Genomic DNA, 23,203 nt, shown 5'->3' with positions numbered 1-23,203 from the left:
TGGAAGTCATGAGGGCTGCCCCCGGGTGGGCTTGGTGGACCCTGGACAAATGTGGGGAGCTGGTGGTAAAGATGTTCCTCGCATCCTTCCCTGTGTGCAGAACAATTTCACCGATCAGTTGGGCACCACTGCTAACAGGCAAAACCTTTGAGTTTAAAGTTACTTTCATTATTTTCTGCTGTCTAGTATAATTTGATAAACTTCTAAGAGTCTGAAGCATTTTTGAACCCAAACCTAAATTATCAAAGAAACCATGTAAAAAACTTAGCCTCTTCTTACTTGCATATTCATTAAAAAGAAATAGAAGATTGTGTGTGGGGTGAGTGGGGTAGGGTGGCAGGGAAGTGTTTGGTTTTAAAATAAAATACTCACTCAGACATCTGGAATTTGAATTTCTCTTCTTCAACTAATTATAGCTTTTGTGTGTGATGCAGAAAGGTCAGCTTTAAGGACACTCAAAAGATCATTTAGCAGAAGCAGCATGAAGTACAAATAGCAACACATATAGTAGAATTATAAATTAATAGAGACTCATTATTCCTTCAGAATTTACAGACCTTTCTTATTGTCTTATCATTGTGCTTTTCAATGCCAGCTTTAAATTATAAAACCCAGTTTGCTGTAATATTTTCAATATAGAAAGGATTCTGAGAAAGGAGTCAGTATTCAAAATATGCCTGGTCATTGCTAGAAGAAACTGATGAAATACACCATAGTCTTTTCACTTAGGACCAGATTACATGTTAAGGAAGACATAAGAAGGATTGGCCCTCTGACATGAGAGATTTTATTTTATTTTATTTTATTTATTTATTCATGAGAGACGCATAGAGGCAGAGACACAGGCAGAGGGAGAAGCAGGCTCCATGCAGGGAGCCGGACGTGGGACTCAATCCAGGGTCTCCAGGATCACGCCCTGTGCTGAAGGCAGTGCTAAACCCCTGAGCCACTTGGGCTGCCCAACATGAGAGATTCTGTAGAACTTTCAGGCCATGTTCTTCTTTTAGGGTTGCATTAGATTCCAAAACATGGGCTCTGAGTAGAGCATTAAAGTGAAGCTTCAGGATATAAGGTAGTTGCCTTTAAAAATGATTGAGAAAGATTTTCTTAAAAATGTCTTTTTAAAATTTAGACTTTTAACAAGATACAATTGAATTATTTTCCTTTTATCTAATAAGGCATTCTGTAACTCATGGAATGATGTGCCTTTAATAATAATATCACCACTGAGAAACCTGAGCCAATAAGGAAAATATAGTCCTCATAGATTTTTGTAACTTTGCTGCTGCATAAGTTAGAAAGGTTCTTTTAGGGAGAAGTCACAGACAGTAACTTTAAAAAGAGAGAATTCACTTAAACGATTCTGAACATTCTCATAAGCCCTAAGTAGGAGTTGAACAGGTGGGCTTGGTGAGTTGAAGATGAGGTACCATGGACATTTAGAAGTCATGTCAAATGGACTCAGTTCTAGGGACATTAGATAAGCACCAGATTTCTATTCTTAAGAGAAAGAGTCTTGTTGGGCCAGTGTGGGTTAGGCTACCTTGGATGTAGGAGCTGGGGTGAGAGGGGCAGGATTACAGTGCAGACCTGTCTCAGAGGCCATCGAGGGCAGGGCCCCGAGAGGGACAGTGTGGGTTACTGCACCCATGAGAGGTGTTGAATTTAGAAATTACAGTTTCTAAAGTTTTATGTGACACACACATACACACACAGATACACACACAGGTAATCAAAATTCAGGTGGTTTCTTATACACTCCATAGCTATAGTTTGCACGATTGTAGGAGAAATTATTGCAATACCAGGTCATTAGTTTCAAGGAACAGTGTCTTCATAGCTCAATCCTCTTGTCATATGCTTACCACAAGGTCATTGAAATAGAAATGAGATGATTGAGAAATAGTATATAATACATATGTAGTAAGTAAACATGTAAACTAAAATGCAGGGGAAAGTAGGAAATGAAGGAATGTGGAGTTGGTGGAAAAGACAGACAGAAGGCAATGAAAGAATATTTCAGCCAGTGTGCAAAATCCCAGAGGCAATGAAGGGCAATTTCTACTTGGAGAACTGCAATTCGAACCATATTTATTGGGGTGCCTGGGTGGTTCAGTCAGTTAAGCTGGGGACTCTTAATCTCAGCTCAGATCTTGATCTCAGGGGTGAGTTCAGGTCCTGCATTAAAAAAAAAAAGAATCCTATTTATTGTGGCAAATAATATAGGGAGTTATCATGTGAAGCTAGAGCAATCAGCAGAAGTGACGTAATGAAAAATATGGTGAGTTACGTTAAGGACTATTTTGATGATAATGAGGTCTTATTAAAGTGTTTGAAATGGGGGATACATGATCATAGTTTTGAAATTTTTTTAAAGATTTTATTTGTTTATTCATGAGAGACACAGAGAGAGGAAGGCAGAGACACAGGTGGAGGGATTCCCCTCCCCCTGCAGGAAGCCTGATGCGGGACTCGATCCTGGGACCCCAGGGTCATGACCTGAGCCCAAGGCAGGTGCTAAGCCACTGAGCCGCCCAGGGATCCCATATATTTTTGAATTATCAAAACTGCTGTGGCAACTGGACTAGGGCCATAGTGGGGATACTAGTTAGAAGAATAACAGGAATCTGAGAGAGAGCAAGCAGTGGAGCAGTGGACCGAACCAAAGCGGTGCTGGTGGTCATGGAAGGAAGCGATGGAGACAAGAAATCAACAGGCTGTGTTTGGCAGGAAATGAGGGGTGAATAAGTGGAGGTGAGGATGGAACAAGGCTCTAGTGTGGGCAGCCCGGTGGATGACAGGGCTGATCACTGAGATGGGGTAGGGCAGGCTGAGATAGAAAAAGTAGTTCCACTTATGGCATAGTGTACTTTAAATGCTTCTGTTACAGCCAAGTAGAGGTGTCCAGTAGTTATTACAGGTCTGGTGATGGGGAAAAGAATCTGGGGGTAGAGATACACATTGCGAGACTGGACCAGAACGCATTGAGACAAGTGTTAAAGCGAGCCATTGTTTCTCTCAGTTCTGATGGCACCCCTACAATGGTGACGCTGTAAAGATGCAAGGTCTTCATAGTCTCTTTAGGGGAAGGGTGTGGGGAACTTCTGAGACTGGCACTTTGAGAACGCTCATTGGTAAGGTGGAAGAAAACATAAACCAGCAAGGGAAATGGTTTTTTGCAAGGCTAATTTCTCTTTCCTTACAGAGTACCAAGTGTACTCAAATGAGTTATTATGAGTAAAAAAAAAAAATACCTCTAGTGCATGGTCTCTATCTCCGTGCGTGGAACCTGAGTTAATTATCTAAACTTGGGACTTCTCCTCACAGCGCTGGATCAGACACAGCTGGAGTGCTGATGAGGTGGCTTATATAGGTTGGTGTCCTGTGCTACCTCACAGACTCCCTGATGTCAGAGATTATATTTTATCTTCATCTCTTAGATTCAGTTCCTTGACTAGGGCCTACCAGGTGGCAGGTGCTCAGTAAATAGTCATTGATTATATCAAGGTTCTTTTTCAGAAGAACACCCTCATATTCCAGGAATTCCTTTTTGTGCCCTCCAGTCACTTCTCAGAATTTCTTAGAGTGGAGTGAGGATGTCCAGTGGGGTAGATGGGAGGTAAAGTCTGAATCTTCGTGAAGCTTATATTTCTTTGGCATGGAGTGTTTCGAAGTTCTCTGGCACGTGAGACCCTAGAATTACTGAATGCCTCTGAAATTGTACCCACAAGTCTTAACCCTCAATTTTTGTTTGATATCTTCTTTATGATAAACTAATTTTGAAACTTGTTAAAGGTTACAGCTGAGGGAGAAAATAGAATTGACAGCTATGTCTGTTAGTATTCTTCTTTTGCAAGTAATAGAATATTGAACCCAAAGTAGCTTAAGCAAAGCAAAAATATGGCTTCAGGCCTGGCTTTCAATAGGGACCAAGATGAGTCTACCGAGAGTTGCTTATGTCCATTTTGGTACCATTACTCCAGGTTAATTTCTTTCTCACGCAGTAGATTTTGGTTCTACTTCCTTGGAATTGATTCTTCCATGATGGCAAGATAGTTACCAAGAAATATAAAGTCTTTCCAAGCTGAGATCCTGCAGGAAAAAAAAAAAGGCACTGTTGTGGCATCCCCTGAAGTTTCATTGGCTCTGATTGGGTCATTTGATCATTCAGAAACCTATAATTATAATCCAGAGAATAGGAAATACTGACTAGCTTAGACCTGGTCTTCTATGATGTATATGGGCTTGCTTGGAAGGCTGCGTTGTTTACCCAGGGGAAATCTGGTAATCTGGTTTCAGTTATTTGAAGAAGAATGGCAAATACAGTTGAGGGCATGTGCTCTACCTTTTTGTCCCACTGCATCCAGGGCAGATGATAATCGATCATGGTACATTTTTTCCTACTGTATTGGACATGGTTTTGGCAACCTTGTCAATACACTGCTGTACTCAGCCATTAGCAATTCATCAGAGTTGGCAAGCAAGATGAACATTAGATTTGATGCAGAAATTACCTGATACTTCTTCGACAAAGCCATGCTTTTCTTCATCAGTAAATCAAGGCAGAAGCAGACTGGAAGCGTTCTATAACAAGGTTCGAATTGATCACTGATGAACGTTTTTAATTGCCCCTCCCCTTCCTTTTTGTTTTTCTCTGTATGTGTTCATTTATTAATAAGGAATATTTTGTTTATAGGTTCTGAGAAACACTCTGGTCATTAGTTGTGGAATAATAATAAATTTGTTCTTTTCAGGGTGGACATTAAAAGCATTGGAAAACATTCTGTGATTTCAGTGGGCACAACATGGCCAAAATAATTATGTATTTTTCCTACAAGAAAAAAATGCAAAACATAAACAGATGAAATCAGACTCAAACAGATGGGTTTCCTTCTGGGGCCCAGTGGTCAGTATTTCAGGAATTCTGAACCTGAACCCTGACTTTGTGTCACAGTTACCCAAACCACTCATGTGACCACAGGAATCCCAGGAGGCCCTTGCCTTCCTGTGCCATCATTCCAAATGCTTCTAGCACTGGCTCACTTAGGCCAGAAATTCCAGAACTACACATTTATTTTTGTGAATTTTAAAGCTTTTCTTTCTTTGTCTCCTCTTAAAATGCCCTTAGGAGGACCCCTGAAGAACAGACCATTAAGTTCTACTGGCTATTTACAACTCTTATAGCTGGGGTGTTGGATTGTGCTTTGAAGGTAGGTTTTATTATATGGGAAGTGGGAAAAGCACTGGGGGATGGAGCAGGTGCCAAAAAGGGATAAAAGTATCTATAAAGAGGAGGCTGAGAAAGCCACAGGCAAATGTTACTTCTCACTTTATTACGGGGTCTTAGAAGGAGCCTTTATGATGCAATTTGAGAGCCTCCAAATTTCAGTGTGTTCATTCTGTCCATCCATCCCACATTAATTTCACAGACATTCATTGAGTACTGTGTCCAAGGCACGGAAGGGAATAAAGATGTAATTTCTGACTAAGGAATCTTAATCACCTAATTGTATAAGGTGGAGAAATAGTAAAGTTGCATTGTCTGACATAGTGTTTCAAAAGTTTTCAAGGCCACGATCCTAAAGTTACTCTATGATTATTTGTACTCTCTAGTCTAGAAAAGTATGTTATTTTCTCAATCACAAAATGTACTTTCTCAAAAATTCTTTGGTGATTTAGCAAGTAAGCCACCATGATAATGCAGAGACATTTCACTTTGTCTATAGTGTATTTATACTGTTGTCTTTACTACCCTCTTTCCCTTCTCTTTCCACTTCTACGCATCTCTCCAATGCCCTGTTCTCTTTCCTCGCCCTTCTCCTCTCTGCTACCTTTTCTCTTCTTTCTTCTCGCAACCCTCCCTCTGCCCACACATAATCTCTTCTCTTTTCCACTTTAACCTATTTTCTTCTCTGTTCCTCCTCTCTCTCCTTCTTCTCTCTCTTTACCTCTCTTTTCCTTTCTCCCTCCCTCAGTTTTGCTTCTTTTGTAGTTTGACCTCATTTCGTGCAGTGCACACAGACATCCCTGTGTGGAAAAGGAGGGGTTTGACCATAGATAACTCTATGTTGACACCAGCTTTGGCCTTGACCCTATAGGAAGAAGATATCTCCACTCTTCTAGCAACCATCTATAAGTTACTTCAGTTTGTCCAGCTTGGGTTGTATCTACATTCCTGGATTCAGTGTCCTAGGCCAAAGGGATGAATACCATGATGTAGTGCATCTGGACTGTGGCCTCACTCTGAGGCCAGGGCCACACTTACTGGGATTGGCAGTTCCACCAAGGCTAAGGGGAGGTAAGGAGAGTGGTTCCCCCAAAAAAGTGGGAGTGTAATTATCAGGAGAAATTGGGGGAAGGGATTCTGAGTAGGAAAAAGCAAAATCAAACCAAACCAGAGTAAATGGCAATATCTACCATTTGTCTAGAACACAATTATTTTTACATCATACATTATACATAAGAAATACCTTTGAATCCTAAGCAACTTTTTCAGGATAAAATTCACTAAAGATAAGCTAAAGCCCGTGAATATTTGTTTTCACACAGCCTTGATAAATTGACCTTGAATTCGTCATTGTCTTCTAGTGAAGGGAGTAGCTAACATGTTATTTAAGAGCCAGGGGCTAAATCATCACTCTGGTATAAAGAACAGGATTGTACAGTACCATAAAAGATCAGTTTGTGAAAGCTGTCACAAAGCATTTAGAGACCAGAGACAAAATAATGAAAGGGTCAGTTCAATTCAATTTGACAAATATTTATTGAATATATATTTGATGCCTGGATCACCAGGTTAAATTACAACTCTACCAGGAAGAAAATAATAAAATGATTAGTTGATATACGTTTGAAAAGGTAGGGATATGCTAATATATCTTCAGCATTAAGTTCAGATAAGCTAAATGTATGTTCAGATTCAGGGTGGTGCTGGAAAGCAGGGGAGTGACCCCGCCAGGGCGGATAAGCTCTGCATACCTCACTGCCTGGAGGAGGCGGTGCTGTTGCCCTGGGGCCACCATTATACAAGCTTCCTCCTAACCTTTCAGAAGTGACAGGGTAATAATACCTTCCACCTTCCTAGGGCCATTCAGCCAACGGAGTGCTTTCACTGTCTTACTTGATTCAGCCTGAGCGCTCTGTAGGATTGGCCAGGAGAATCAGCATCATCCCCAGTGAGCAAAGGAGGTCCCGGGAAGTGAAGGGATCCACCCAGTGCCACACAGGTCCTCAGGGAGCTAAGACTCAAGGTAAGTTTTTCTGAATGCGAGATAGGCAAGTGCCCCCACTGCATCACTGCAACAGTCTCTTCAGTAGAGGTGGGAGGAAGGGCCAACTCCCCGGTGCCCTTCTGCCTTGACCTGCACTGGATTGGTCTGCCCAGGTCTCTCCTTCACTGGCTCCTGATCTTCCCTGGCTTCCAAGTGCAGGTATCTTTCAAGGCAGTGGAGCCCAAAATTCATGAGTCATCACAATTCCCTTGGGGAACTTCAATATTCCTTCTAACACCCCCTGACATACAAGCACACCCACGGCATCCTGGTCCCAACCCATTCTTGATTTCTGTTAACATTTTGACATTGTTGCAGGTTAGGGTATGTTTCTGAGATACAGTTAGAATTGCAGAAGTTTACTGAGGAGTGATCTCCATGAAAGGAAAAGAAGGGGAGGTGGAATCAGGCACAGGGAGCCATCGCCCTGCACGCTGACCTGGTAGTGTCGGCTCAATGGAGAGTCCTGGGGCAAAGATGGCCTGCTAGAGGGCTACTTGTTGGGTGGAAATGGCCAGACCCTATACTACTGTGCTGTTCAGCTCTCTGGGGGCCTCCTGAGAGGAGCATGGCCTTGACCTGAAAGCCGAGGGAGCTACAGCTGGAGGCTGCAGGCTCACCATAGTCCTCGCAGCTGGGCGGTGAGTCCTTTCTGGAAGGGGGGATCTGAGTTGCGCGGCCCTATCTGTGCCAGTAGCACCTTTAGCATGCCGATTTGTGTTCATCATTTAAATGTTTTATGTCTTTATACACTAACTGGAGTATAACCTTATTAAAAGTCAGTGCCTTAGGACTACAACAAAATCCCAAACAAGATAATATATGGTAAAAAAGGAAACAAAAAATAAAAGAGTCAGGGTCATTTTATGGATTTCTTTTTTAACCCCTTCTGTAAAGCCACACATCAGATTTCCTATTCGGTCACTGATTGAATTGAGAAACAAAATAACTGGGTACCTCTGGAAGAAAGAATAAGACAGTCTTCAAAACATTCACAGAAGAGAGATAAATAAATATGACCTCTCTTGGAGAAACTTGACAAGTTGGAACCAAGAACAAATGATAAACACGAGCTTTGTTTAAAATTTAATTAGGTTCCAGATTTGTTGGTGTGTGAGATTGCAAATATTTAATATACTAGTGGAAACACATTCTTGAGGTTTATACTTGGGAAGATGACTACATCCAAGCCAGTCACAACTCCTGGATCTAGATCTGATTCAGTAAGAGGTGCCGTCTTACAAAAGAATCTGGCTTTCTGTCCTTGGGTGACAAGATGGCCTTGATATAGGTCACCAAGCCCTCATACAGCTGCCTCTCAATATTCCTGTGCTGCTTTCGAGCTCAGGGAATGAACTTAGGGACTGACCAGTGCCATCAGGAATACCTTTTGGCAGGAGATGGGAATTGGAATATTTGTGTACCCGATATTCCCTAGCATCCCTGCATGGCTTTTCTGCATATTGAAAGCTTCCTGTCATTATCTCGGAGTAACAGAACAGCTAAAGTAATCATTCCGACTTACTTCATTTTGACAGTGCAAAAGCTTTAAGATACGTTTTCCTGGTGGCAAAAGACACTTGATAAACAGAACTATCCTTTAAAAAACAGTTTTTGGAGCACAAACAGCTGTCTTCCATTTTTGGCATAGAAAGGCAACACTAAAATGACTAATCCCACTAAGTATTACAATAAAAGTGCTGACGAAACCTTAACTATATCCTTCACATCTTTAGTAGCCCTATAATTACAGATCTAGTTTAAAAAACCCCCAGCAACTTCTAGGGCACATTTAATTACTATCTGCCTTTATCATCGCCTTCCTTCCCATAAGAGTGTTCTACTTATGCATGGCCCCCTGGACCAGTCACTCAGCTGCCCTGAAAAGATAAATGTGTTTTTCAATAAAACGATTTCACCTAGTATGATTTCCATTATCCTAGAAGATAGTCTGGAGGGATAATCAATAGTCGTTGATCAGAAGTGGGACTTGAGCCTCTTGGCGAATATTCTGCTGCCATCTATACTTCATAAGAGCGTCAACCTGCACCTATTTTTATCTTTTCCCGCACAAATGGACAGGTTTCATGGGTTGAATAGCAACAAAATGGGAGCCTAACAATAAAAAACATCCCCAGGAAATTACTTTAGAAAATGTCAATTTTAAACAATGCTTAGGGTTCAACAAGGGGTAAACTGAGGGAGGATTTTTAAAAAATAAAATGGATCTATTACTCAGTATATTTGAAATTGTTCCTCAAAAGGTCATCACTGCTGTAGGTAATTTTGCAGATGTAGCTGCCTTTTCTAACCTGCTTTTAATTCCATTTTCTTTCTTTCTTTTTTAAAAAAGATTTTACTTATTTGTTTAGCACAAGCTGGGGTGCAGGGGAGGAATAGTGGGGGACAGAGGAGGAAAGATACTCAAGCAGACTCTGCATTGAGCAGGAGCCTGATGTGGGCTCTACCTCGAGATCCTGAGATCATACCTGGGCTGAAATCAAGAGTCTGGCACTTAACAGACTGAGCCACCCAGGCGCCCCCACATTTGCTTTCGAAAGCCTGCAGTGAGCAGGGGGTTGGGCCTGTACATGTCTGATGTCCTTTAGGACACACCTGTGGGACACTAGGCGTTGTGAGCAGTATCTGTGGTTGTTTCCATAATTCTGCATCCCGCTTTGGGCATCCCTGTTGGTTTGTAGCTCTGGAATATTGGGTCGTTCTCAGGAGAGCCTCTGGAGGCCTGTAACCACATGCCTGTAGGTAGCAGTGACATGGCTTCATCTTGCCTTGTCAGATTATATGGGAGACAAATCTTGGTGGTGGAGAGTACAGTCTTGGAATCATACCAACTAGACTTAGATGCTGGGTTCTGCTCCTGGGAAAGTGCATGACCTTGGGCAATTTACATCAGCTCTCAAGGTGCCGGTTTTCTTACATGTAAAACAGGAATAATAATATTACATCATAGGGCTGAGATGAGAAGAGGTGAGACAATGTGTATGAAGCTCTTAGCACATTCCCTGGCATGAAAGAAAGTGTTCAGGAAGTGATGGCTATGTTTTTTACTCTTGTAGACAAACTAACAGGAGACTCAAACTGTAATGCAGCATGTTTGGAGGAATCATTGGAGACATTGGTGTCTATTTGGAATAAACTGTTTTAGTCAAGATTCTTATGCTTGCAAAGAAACAAAGCCTGTTGGAGCTAGCTCTGGTCAGAAGAGGTGTGAATGAGAGTTTATAGAAGAATCTCACAGGACAAAGATGAACGGTCAAGTCAGGCTCACAGGGGTTGCTGGGGGCTGGGACCCACAACAGGGGTAGGTCTCTGTTCCTCAGTCCCTATGTGGCCTTCTGCTCTGTGCTTCTGCCCATACTTCTGCACTCTCTTCCTCTCTCTTGGCCAGATTCCTTTGCCATGTGGCTCCAGTGGCTTCCTAGCCACCATTGATTGCAACAGACTTGTGTGTTTTAACACACAATGTATGAGAGAAATTGGACTGGCCCACTTTGTTTGAGCCCGGCCACATGAGTCACCAGCCATGGCCCAGCCAGTCGACTGGCTTTTCTTTTGGTCAGCTGTTAACCTGTGATCCAATCAGTCATGGCCTGTGCAGTTAAGATCTCGTGGAAAGTTAAAGCTGCCTCTGTCAGACAGTGAGCAGAACAGGTTTTCTAGAAAAGAGTAGGAATATCTAGTACAGTCCGCCTGAGAGCTGTCATCTCTACTATTCGCAGTCTTGCTAACTGAGTCCCATGGAGGAGAGCTCAACCACAGAGAAATTGGAAAGACCCAAACACTGGTGGTCCCTCCTCCTCTCTCCCTAAACAGGGCTGGTGTCAAGAGGGTTGCACAATGAAAAAAAAATCTCTCCATCTGTGCCTTCCAAGGTAGTAGGTCAGAATGGGAGGGACTGTGCTGGCTTTTTCCATGTACAGGGAGGAGCAAGGAAAAGCCTAGAAGTAGTGGTGGAGGCAGGTTGGGGTGGATAAGGGGGCTGAGTCGGAGTGGACGGGTGGGCTGAGGAGCTGTGACCCCTCTGGAGAGGGCAGAGGAAGGGCGGGTGCGGAGGGCCTTGGGGCTCAGGGAAATGGCTGACCCAACGGAGAGGAGGCCCTCTAAATTCCTCTGGCCCCGAGCCCCGGGGGCCTGGCTTTTCTCTCAGTGCTGGCAAGGGAGGTGCCTGTTTATCTGAGGGGCTGCTTACTGCAGGCTGCAGCTGTGCTGGACCCTCCCCTGGGGCGCCGAATTCTCCGGAGACAATTGGACCAGGACAGCAGGTTAGTAAGGGCGAGGTTCCTCAGTTTAGCAAATTCTGGGCCAGACAATGAGTTCTCCACATTCTCTATGGAGGGAGGGTCTGGCGCCAGGGGCTACAGTTAAAATGTGAGAGAAGGAAGCCTCTTGCTGTGGAGATATCTGGAATGAGGCCTCGCCCTTGAAATTAACGGGAGAAAGCACGGGAAGTCCTTACTCCCAGTTGTGGCCAAAGTCTCCACATTTTCACTTTGGTCAGGAGAGGTAGTAGCCTGGTGTTGTGAAATCTCCTACTCTCATTTAGTTGTAATTGCCTTCCGGCAAAATATTGTGACCCATGGGTCACTTCCCAAGCAGATGGGAGGAGAAGCTCTTGTTAGTAACCAAATGCCCTTGGCCAAAAGACCTAGGAATTCGGGGATGGATCAGGGCCCCATGCCTCTATCAGAGAAGGGAGAGGACAGTGATCGGAGCACAGTGAGGGCAAGTCCAGGAAAAAGGATCACTGGTAGATTGAAGTGATAATAATTAACGTAACAACAGTAATAATTGGTCCCATTTCGTTAGCACCAATTAAGTATCAGGTACTTTGCATACATTTATTTCTCCCCAAATTCTGGAAAGTATCTAGAGAAATACCTGTTGTACAGATGAGGGAACCAGAGCACAAATCCACACAGTAGCTGAGTTGGAGTTTGAGCCCTGGTCTGTCTGACACTTCTCTACCTCGAGACAGGAAGTCGAGGAGGACTGCTGGGAACTTCACCCTGAAAATAATAAAGAGGGTACAAACAAGAAGCAAAGAATGGGGTTTTGCTTTGAGATCTAGATGGAGAGAAGGAAGGAAGACAAAAAATTAAGTCAGCTAGAAGAGAAGAGGAAGACAAAGAGTGGGTGGCCATGGTCAAGGGTTTGGACATAATAGTTTCACCAAATGGAAAGTTAGGCCATCTGGGTTGGCAGGGGATAGAGGGGATTGAGGACCCCTCTGCTAGGGGAAAAAAAAAATAAAGCTTGGCTGGAGGGTGCAGAGAAGAGGAGGAAAAAAATTCCTTCTTACCCTTTCCAAGATTGTCTGAGTTGAAATTAGTATTCTGTAAGAGTCCAAAAGAAAGAGGAGCCAGCATGACTCGGGCATTTTTGCCAAAGGTAAGGAGCAATGTACTTGTCTTCACCAATATTCAAGTGACTAGAAACATTCTGGATGGGACTACACTTCTTCAAAGAGCTCTGGGTAGGCACACAGGTGCAGTTCCACATGCAACAGCTGATGGCATTACCTGCCCCACACCCCTCCCTGCACCTCCCCCCACCCTGCTCTACTCCCTCAGGCAGGGATGCTAACAATTAGTCTGCCGAGACAGGCAAATCTAACGTTAAAGGCCAGGAACGATTCCGTGTGTGGACTTCTGTGAAGTCAATACTTCTCTTTTGGGTATTTAACATTTTCATGGAAGGATTACAGGTATTGTGTCTAAAAAAATTCTAGAGACATTTCTGTGTTTTGCCGATAAAGTAGAAAAAGTTCCGACTTCCCTATTTGTGTATCTTCTCAGTGATGGTTTTCACAGCAGAGAAGTCTCCCTATTAGGGATATAGCAAGTGAGGAGAGCTTGAGGACAGAAGTTTTCATTGTAAAGGGTGATGTCTTATTTCAAAGAATATCAACAAAATCCTCTATGTTTTCAATTGTAATAACAAGACAGCATCTATACAGGACCACAGCCTTGCCAACCGTATGAATTATTACGCAGGTGCCAATTCCCTTTATGATTCTAGGGATGAGATTATAGAGATATGGAGCACTGTAGATGGTGAGGTGCATCATTTCCTGGACTGTGTTCTAGTGAAATTATTCACAAGGAAATTTCCTTGAAAGGAGGGTATCATCATAAATAAGTTTGGGTACTGCTGCATTCAAAAGATCATCTTTTGGAGGTTTATTATTATGCACATCAGCTTATTAAAGAAAATTTATTTCAGTTTGTTTAACCCAGTGTTCCCCAATCACATTAGACTAGGATAATACCTTGTCACCAAATGCTTTTCAACACTCTACAGTGCTAGTGTTGTACCTGGTGCTAGACCTGTGTGCCTAGCCAAGGTTTTGCAAAGGAACTCTGGGAAACACTACATATATTATGTAATACAGTGTATATAGGTGATGTATAATTGTATACATGTATATATATTGTATATATATATTGTTTGCAATGTATATACAGCATATATTTCTGTTCCTTTAAAAAAATGTATGAATTCACTCTGTATGTATTGTCCAATTCTTGCTGGATGGAATATTTCCTATAAAAAAAATCTTTGGTACCTTGAAAGACAAAACAATAATATCTCATGATTTTAGTGTGTATTTTTTATTTAACAGAGAAAATAGGACTGCATATGACTATCATTTGCTAATTGTGTGTGTGTGTGCTCCTCCTTATTTTTGAGAGATTTTGGCTTAAGGAAAAATGTCACATCTCTAATTTTGACAATTACCAGTTTTGGGGATTAAATCTTTATCCCTCATTCTGGATGTGGCCCTTTTGTTTATACTGGTGTAATACATGCCTCAGCACTGCTCCTATAATTATATCATAGAGATGGAGAGGCACAAGTTGTCCCAACTTATCAGAAAGAAAAAAAAAATGCATTTTCCAAAATGTCAAAATACATGAAATCAGTCGCATAAATTGTGAAAAATAAGTCACAGGTCTTTGTGTGCTGGGACAACATAAAAAAAAAATCCTTTTCATGAAGACCTACCATTACACTTTGTATAACCTAAACATTTCAGTTGTAATGATTGGTGATGACTTTGAGAGGATAACTCAACTTGAAAGTTTTTCTACCATTTTTTTAAGATTCTTTTTTTTAAAGATTTATTTACTTTTAGAGAGCAAGAGAGATGGAGGAGGGGCACAGGCAGAAAGAGAGGGAGAGAGAGGGAATCTCTAGCAGAGTCCCTTCTGAACACAGAGCCCCACATGGGGCTTGATCCCACAACCCTGAGATCATTTTCAGGTAGGTGTATACTTACACATATATGACCAAAATGTCAAAATACATGAAATCAGTCACATAAATTGTGAAAAATAAGTCACAGGTCTTTGTGTGCTGGGACAACATAAAAAAAAAAATCCTTTTCATGAAGACCTACCATTAACATTAGGGACTCTCAGGAATTTCTGGGCCACATTTTGAGAACTGCTGTTCTAAGCAATGGTTTTCAAATATTTTTGACCTTGACTCCCAATAAGAAATAAATTTTGTATGCTGTGCTCAGAATAACCATAACTGAAACAAAAGTTTCACAAAACTAAACTTTTACTATTTGTGAGCCTCTGTGGCATATTCTGTTCTTTTTATTTTTGCCTTACTTCAAAAAAAAAAAAAGATGAGTGTGATTTATTAACTTGCATGGATTGAGACCTACTGTTTGAAAATCATGGCTTTAGAGAGCTTATATTTAGAAGTGTAATTTTGGTGTCTATGGTACACTTTCCAAACTGGTTCTTCCAATTTATGCTCCTTCTCAACAGAGTGTAAGAGTCATCTTTCCACATCATTGCCAATACTTGGAATTGTCAGACTTTTAAACTTTTTCTAATCTGTAAGATGTCGGGTTTTAATTTGCATTTCCCTGATGCATCTTTTAAAATTGCCTACTCATACCCTTTGTTCATTTTTAAATTTAGCTTTTTATCTTTTCTTTTTCTTTGATTTTTAAAGTACATTTTTTTAGGATGCAAATCAAATGCCAGCATTATGCTTTGTAAACATCATCTCCCAGTCTGGCATTTGTTTGTTTGTTTGTTTACTTTTTACTGTTCATACTGTCTTTTTATGTTTAGATCTTTTCTTTATTATCATGTTATCATATTATCAGTCTTTTATTTTATGGTTTGTGCTTTTGTGTCTTGACACAGAGAGTCAAGCGAAATGAAGAAGCAGAGAAATATATTCCAAATGAAAAAACAAGATAAAAGCTTAGAAAAAACCTTAGTGAATGGAGATCAGTAAAATACCTGATAAAGAGTTCAAGTAATGGCCATAAAGATACTGAATTGGGGAGAAAAATGAATGAGCACAGTGAGAACTTCAACAAAGAGGTGGAAGGTGTAAGAAAGTACCAATTAGGAGTTATGGAGCTAAAGAATATAATAACTAAACTGAAGACGACATTATGGGGTTCAATAGCAGACTTGATGAAGCAGGAAAAAAAGATCAGTCAGCTTGAAGACAAGGCAGTGGAACTCACCCAATTAGAGCAACAAAAAGAAACAAAGAATTAAAAAAAAGTGAAGATAGTATAAAGGGATTATGGGACAACATCAAATGGATTAACATTTGCAATTTGGGGCTTCCAGATGGAGAAGAAAGAGAGAAAAAGGCAGAATTCTTATTTGAAGAAATAATGGCTGAAAACTTTCTTAACTTCAGGAAGGAAGCACACACCCAGATCCAGCAAGCCTAGAAACTTCCAAATAGGAAGAACCCAAAGATACCCACACCAAGACACATTAAAATATCAAAATTTAAAGACAAATATATTAAAAGCAGGAAGAAAAAAAAACCCAAAACTTGTTTTGTTACGTACAATGATATGGGAACCCCCATAAGACCACGAGCAGATTTTTCAGTACACACTTTTCAGGCCAGAAGGCAGTGGCACAATATATTCAAAGTGCTGAAAGAACAAAATTCCCAACCAAGAATATTCTACCTACATTCAGAATTGAAGGAAAGAAAAAGCTTTTTAGACAAGCAAAAGCTAAAGAAGTTGATCACCACTAAGCCATCCTTACAAGAAATATTAAAGGGACCTCTTTAAGCTGAATAAAGGGCACTAATTAGTAATAAGAATATATATGAAAGAAGATTAAATCTCACTGGAAAAGTAAAGGTAGTAGTAAAGATCATGGGTTAAATACTTATAAAGTTAGTATGAAGGTTAAAAGACAAAAGTAGGAAAAATACCTATGACTTCAATTATTAACTAAGGGATACACGGGCTCAAAAGATGTAAAACATGACATCAAAAACATAAAACATGGAAGGAGAGTAAAAATAGTGAGCTTTAGAATGAGATCAAACTTAGGTTGTTTTCAACTTACAATAAATTTATAGATATAAATTGTAATGTGGAAGCCTCATGGTAACCACAAGGCAAAAACCTATAGTAAATATACAAATAATAAAGAGAACAGAATGTAACTGTACCACTAATGAAAATCTTCAAACTGTAAAGGGAGATAGCAAGAAAAGAAGAAAGAGAGGAACTATAAAAACATCCAGAAAACAACTAAATGACAATAAGCACATATTTACTGATGATAATTTTAAGTGTAAAAGGACCAAATTCTCCAATCAAAAGGTATACAGTGCCTGGAAAGATAAAAACACAATACCTATCTATACGCTGCCTGTAAGAGATACACTTTAGATGTAAGGCCACACAGACTGAGAGTGAAACTGGAAAAGATAATTCATGCAAATAGAAATGAAAAGAAAGTTGAAGTAGCTATATTTATACCAGACAAAATAGACTTTAAAACAAAAACTAAAATAAAAGAAACATTATTAAAAGACAAAGGGGTCCATTCAACAAGAGGATATAACATTTGTAAATATTTATGCATCCAACATAGGAGCACCTAAATATATGACCCAGATATTAACAGCCTTAAAGGAAGAAATAAATAGTAATACAGTAATAGTAGGGGACTTTAATACCACTATCAATGGATGGATTATCTAGACAGAAAAATCAATAAAAAAATATTGACCTTACATGACATGTTAGACCAAATGGACTTAGATATTTACAGAACATTTCATCCAAAAGCAACACAACACATAGTCTTCTCAAGTATACCTGGAACATTTTCCAAGATAGAGCATATGTTAAGCCACAAAACAAGTCATACTACATTTAAAAAGGGTTGAAATCATATCAAGTATTTTTTCCAACCACAGTGATATGAAACTAGAAATTAATCGCATAAAGAAAACTGGAAAATTAAAAAATACATTGGGACAAACAGAAGTGGAAATGTAACATGCCAAAATTTATGGGATGCAGTAAAAGTAATTCTAAGAAAGAAGTTCATAGTGATAAATGCCTACCTCAAGAAACAAGGACAGTCTCAAATAAACACCTAACTTTATACCTCAAGTAATTAGAAAAAGAACAAATGAAGCCCAAAGTTAGTAGAAGGAAGAAAATAATAAAGATTAGAGCAGAAAACATGAAACAGACTATAGGACAACAGAAAAGATCAATGAAAGTAAGAGCTTATTCTTTGGAAAGATAAATAAAATTGACAAAACTTCAGTTAGATTCACCAAAAAAAAAAAAAAAAAAAAAAAAAAAAAAAGAGAGAGGACTCAAATAAATAAAATGATAAATGAAAGAGGAGATATTACAACCAACACCACAGAACCACAAAAGATCATGAGACTACTATGAACAATTAATTATATGCAAACAAATTGGACAACCTAGAAGAAATGGATAAATTCCTAGATACATGCAATCTACCAAGTATGAATCATTATGAAATAGAAAATCTGAACAGATTAATTATCAGCAGGGAGAATGAATCAGTCATCAAAAACCCTCCAATCAACAAAAGTCTAGGCCTAGAAGGCTTAACTGGTGAATTCTAGCCAAACATTCAAAGAAGAATTAATACTAGTCCTCAGATTCTTCTTAAAAAATTGAAAAGAGGGGAACTCTTCCAAACACATTTTATAAGGGCAGCATTACCCTGGCACCAAAACCAGACAAAGATGCCACGCACACAAAAAGACAATTACAGACCAATATCAGTGATGAACCTAGATGGAAAAATTTTCAACAACATAAAAACCAAATTCAACTATACGTTAAAAGGATCATTCACCATGATCAAATGGGCTTTACTCCAGGGATGCCAGAATAAATCAATCTGTGATATACCATCTTAATAAAATGAAGGATAAACAGCAACCCAAGTGAGACACACACACACACACACACACACACACACACACAGAGGAATATTACTCAGCTATAATAAATAATGAGGTCTAACGATTTGCAACATGGATGGACCTAAAAAGTATAATGCTAAATGAAATCAGTTACACAAACAAGGGCAAATGCCATATGATTTCACTCATATAAGAAATTTAAGAAAACAAACAAACAAAGAAAAAAAAGACAAAACCCAGACTCTTAACTACACAGAACAAACTAATGGTTGCCAGAAGAGGGGTCGGCAGGGGAATGTCTGAAATAGATAAAGGGAATTAAGAGGTACAAAGTTTCAGTTACAAAATAAATAAGTTATGGAGATGAACAGTGCAGTGTATGGAATATAGTTGATAAGATTTTAATAGCATTGTTTGGTGATAGATGGTGACTACAATTACATACTGAGCACCAAATAATGTATCAAATTGTTGAATCATTATGTTGTATACCTTAAACTGGTGTAACACTGTATGTTAATTATACTTCACTTCAATAAAAAAAATTAAAAACATATGATCATCTCAAAAGATGCAGAAAAAGCATTTGACAAAATTCAACATCCACTTATGATAAAAACTCTGACCAGAGCAGACATAGAGGGAGCTTACCTCAACAAATAAAGGCCACAGATGACAAGCCCATAGATAACATCATACCTAATGGTGAAAAGCAAAAGCTTTTCCTCCAAGATCCAGAACAAGACAAGGTTCAACCCTCACTACTTTTACGTAACATAGTATTGGACGTCCTACCCAGTACAATTAGGCCAGAAAAAAAAAAAAGAGGAAATAAAACTGGAAAGAAGAAATAAAACTTTCACAGTTTGCAGATGACATGATATTGTATATAGAAGAATCTAACAATTCCATCAAAAGACTGGACAGAACTAAGAAATGAATTCAGTAAAGTTGTAGGATATAAAATCAATATACAAAAATCTGTTGTGTTTATACTAATAGCAAACTATCAGAGAGAGAAATTAAGAAAACAATCCCATTGTAAATTTCATCTACAATAAAAACTATAAGACATTAATGAAAGAAATTAAAGAAGACACAAATAAATGGAAAGAAATCCCATGGTCATGGATTGGAAGAATTAATATTGTTAGGATGTCCATACTACTCAAAGAAATATACAGATTCAGTGCAATCTCTATCAGAATTCTAATGGCATTTTTCACAGAAATTGAATGATCCTAAAAATTTTATTTGAGGCACAGAAAACCCCAAATAGCCAAATTAATCTTGAGCAAGAACAAAGATGGAGGCACCATGCTCCATGTTGGTTTCACCATGATGATTTCAAACTATATTGCAACACATAGTAATTAAAACAGTATAACATATTTTTTTAAAGATTTATTTATTTCTTTATTCATGAGAGACACAGAGAGAGAGAGGCAGAGACACAGGCTGGGGGAGAAGTAAGCTCCATGCAGGGAGCCCAACGTGGGACTCAATCCTGGGTCTCCAGGATCAGGCCCTGGGCTAAAGGTGGCGCTAAACCACTGAGCCACTCGGGCTGCCCAAAAACAGTATAGTATTGGCATAAAAACAAAAACATAGATCAACGGAACAGAATAGATTAGAAATAAACTCATGCATATATGGTCAGTTAATTTACGACAAAGGAGTAAGAGTGTACAATGAGAGAAGGAATAGTATCTTCAATAAATGGTGTTGGGAAAATTGGACAGTTACACGAAAAGAATGAAACTCTCTTACCCCATACACAAAAATTAACTCAAAATAGATTAAAGACAGACATGAGACCTGAATCGTAAAACTCCTAGAAGAAAATGTAAGCAGTAAGCTTCTTGTTGACATTGGTCTTGGAGATGATTTTTGTAATCTGACATTTTAAAAATTGAAACCAAAAGCAACAAAAGCAAAAATAAATGGGTGAGACCACATCAAACCAAAAAAGCTTCTGAACAGCAAAGGAAGTGATCAACAAAATGAAAAGACAACAGAGAAAATAATTACAAATCATGTATCCAATAAGGGGCTAATAATCCAAAAAACCTAAAGAACTCATACAACTCAATAGTAAAAAATGAACGTGGGCAGAAGGTCTGTATAGACATTTTCCCAAAGAAGGCATACATATGGCCAGCAGGTACATGAAAAGATGCTTAACATCATTAATCATCAGGGAAACGCAAATCAAAACCACAATGATCTATCACTAAGCACCTGTTAGTATGGCTGTTATCAAAAGGTTGACAAAAAAAAAAAAAACTAGAAGTATCAAGTGTTGGCAAAAATGTGGAGAAAAGGGAAACTTCTGCACTGTTGGTAGGAATGTAAATTAATACAACCACTATGGGAAGCAGTATGGAGGTTCCCCCCCAAAATTAAAAATAGAACTACCATATGATCCAGTAATTCTGCTTCTGGGTTTTTAGTCAAAAAAAAAGCATTAATTCAATAAGATACATGCATCCTCATATTCATTGCAGCATTATTTACAATAGCCAAGGTATGGAAATAACTTAACCATCCACAGATGAATGGATAAAGAGGATGTGATATGCATTTACAATGAAATAATACTCAGCCATAAAAAAGAATGAAATATTGCCATTTAGGACAACATGGGTAGATCTTGAGAGCATTATGCTAAGTGAAATAAGTCAGACAGAGAAAAGGAAATATCACATGATCTCTCTTATATGTAGAATCTAAACAAACCAACCAAAAATTAAACTCATAGATCCAGGGAACAGATTGGTGGTTACAAGGGCCAGGAGGTGGAAGGTGGGGGAAGTGGGTGAGCTGTTTTTAAGTAAAATTCCAGAAAAAGAAAACCAGAAAGAAAAAAGAAAAGAAAAACAAAGAAAAGGAAGGAAGGAAAAAAGGAATCATTAGGCAGTGAAAGCTTTCAGTCTGCTGAGTCAGAACTGCGAATAAGTCTCTGGATTTTACCTTCCCTCCCTAAATCCACTGGATGGTGACACACTCCTGCACTCAGACAGTAAAAATAATATTCTAGAAGTTCTTACCTTCCAGCCATGTAATATAATGATACAGTGTTGAGGACTAGATATCAAATGAGATCATGGGCGAGGAGATGCATTTAAAACCCCAAGGGGCTTTATAAATATGAGGTGGTGGTGGTATTACTGTGATGGAAGACATTATGCCACTTGACTGGTAGAGTTATTGGCAAAGTAGTCAAACACAAGACCCCACATTGACGGGCAAGTCATTACAAGCCACCTTTTCCTTGCCCAATTTAAGTAGGCTGTGATCTAAGAAGGCAGTGTTATTTTGGCTATCAGATGCTTGGGCCACCACAAAAACCTATTTAAAACATCTGATTATAATATACATTATATTAGATTATATATTGGTTTCTTGTTTTTTTCAAAGATTTTATTCATTCATTCATGAGAGACAAAGAGAGAGAGGCAGAGACACAGGCAGAGGGAGAAGCAGGCTCCATGCAGGGAACCCAATGTGGGACTTGATCCCGGGTCTCCAGGATCACATCCTGAGCCAAAGGCAGAGGCTCAATCACCGAGCCACCCAGGTGCCCCTATTTATTGGTTTATAATAAAAAATGGCTCTAATTTTTCTTTTTCTTTCTTTTCTTTTTTTAGATTTTATTTATTTATTCATGAGAGACAGAGAGGCCGAGACACACGCAGAGGGAGAAGCAGGCTCCATGTAGGGAGCCTGATGCAAGACTCGATCCCTGGACTCCAGGATCATACTCTGAGCCAAAGGCAGACACTCAACCACTGAGCCACCCAGGTGCCTCTATATATTGGTTTATAATAAAAAATGGCTCTAATGTTTCTCTTTTGCTTTCTTCCTTTTTTTTTTTTTTAAGATTTTATTTATTTATTCATGAGAGACACACACACACAGAGGCAGAGACACAGGCAGAGGGAGAAGCAGGCTTCATGTAGGGAGCCTGATGCGGGACTTGATCCTGGGACTCCAGGATCATGCCCTGGGCTGAAGGCAGGTGCTAAACCACTGAGCCACCCAGGGATCCATCCATCCTTCCTTCCTTCCTTCCTTCCTTCCTTCCTTCCTTCCTTCCTTCCTTCCTTCCTTTGTTCCTTCCTTCCTTCCTTCCTTTCTTTCTTTCTTTCTTTCTTTCTTTCTTTCTTTCTTTCTTTCTTCTTTCTTTCTTCTTGATTTTATTTATTTATTCATGAGAGACATACAGAGAGAAGCAGAGACATAGGCAGAAGGAGAAGCAGGTTCCCCATGAAGAGCTGGATCCCCAAGAGGACCCTGGGATCACAATCTGAGCCAAAAGCAGACACTCAACCACCGAACCACCCAGGTAGCCCTGCTTCTAATTTTTCATCTCAGGCTCCAAATAGCTTGTCTACCCATTTCTTTTACTGAAGATAAGATTTCTTCATTTTCTGATTCTCCTCCCCTCTCTGCTAGTGGGACTGTGGTCTGGCTTCAGAGACATAGCTCCTGGAACCATTTAAGCCTGGAAATGGGATGGGGAGTTATTTAGTCCAACCCTTTGATGGGGGTGTAGTGAAGATGAAAAGAGCTCATGCATGTAGAGCCTGTAGCACAATGACTAGTATATACTAAGCTTTCAATAAAAGTTGCTATTAATAGTAATAATAGCAATATCTTAGAGCTTTTTAGTGGCAGGGCTACTAGATCTA

At 39.6% G+C, this 23,203-nt stretch overlaps 2 long non-coding RNA genes across 4 annotated transcripts in view; both read left to right on the top strand.

Moving 5' to 3' along the window:
* The window catches only part of LOC112678224 (uncharacterized), a 51,019-nt gene extending 28,662 nt beyond the window's left edge, over positions 1–22,357 (top strand). For all 3 annotated transcript variants that reach the window (XR_007406397.1, XR_007406396.1, XR_003147439.3), the window contains 4 exons: positions 5,129–5,210; positions 6,099–6,298; positions 7,085–7,250; positions 22,160–22,357. This is a non-coding gene — a long non-coding RNA (uncharacterized LOC112678224). The remainder of the gene's footprint in view (positions 1–5,128; positions 5,211–6,098; positions 6,299–7,084; positions 7,251–22,159) is intronic.
* LOC118352531 (uncharacterized) lies at positions 10,697–19,063 on the top strand. Its single transcript, XR_004809763.2, has 2 exons — positions 10,697–11,554; positions 15,461–19,063. It is a non-coding gene; the product is annotated as an uncharacterized LOC118352531 (long non-coding RNA).
* Positions 22,358–23,203: the final 846 nt, after the last annotated feature.

This window comes from Canis lupus, chromosome 27, assembly GCF_003254725.2.
Source record: "Canis lupus dingo isolate Sandy chromosome 27, ASM325472v2, whole genome shotgun sequence".
In the NCBI taxonomy this organism is placed as follows: Eukaryota; Metazoa; Chordata; class Mammalia; order Carnivora; family Canidae; genus Canis; species Canis lupus.
The sequence above is the reverse complement of the archived record's forward strand: the minus strand, read 5'-3'. Positions and strand labels throughout refer to the sequence as shown.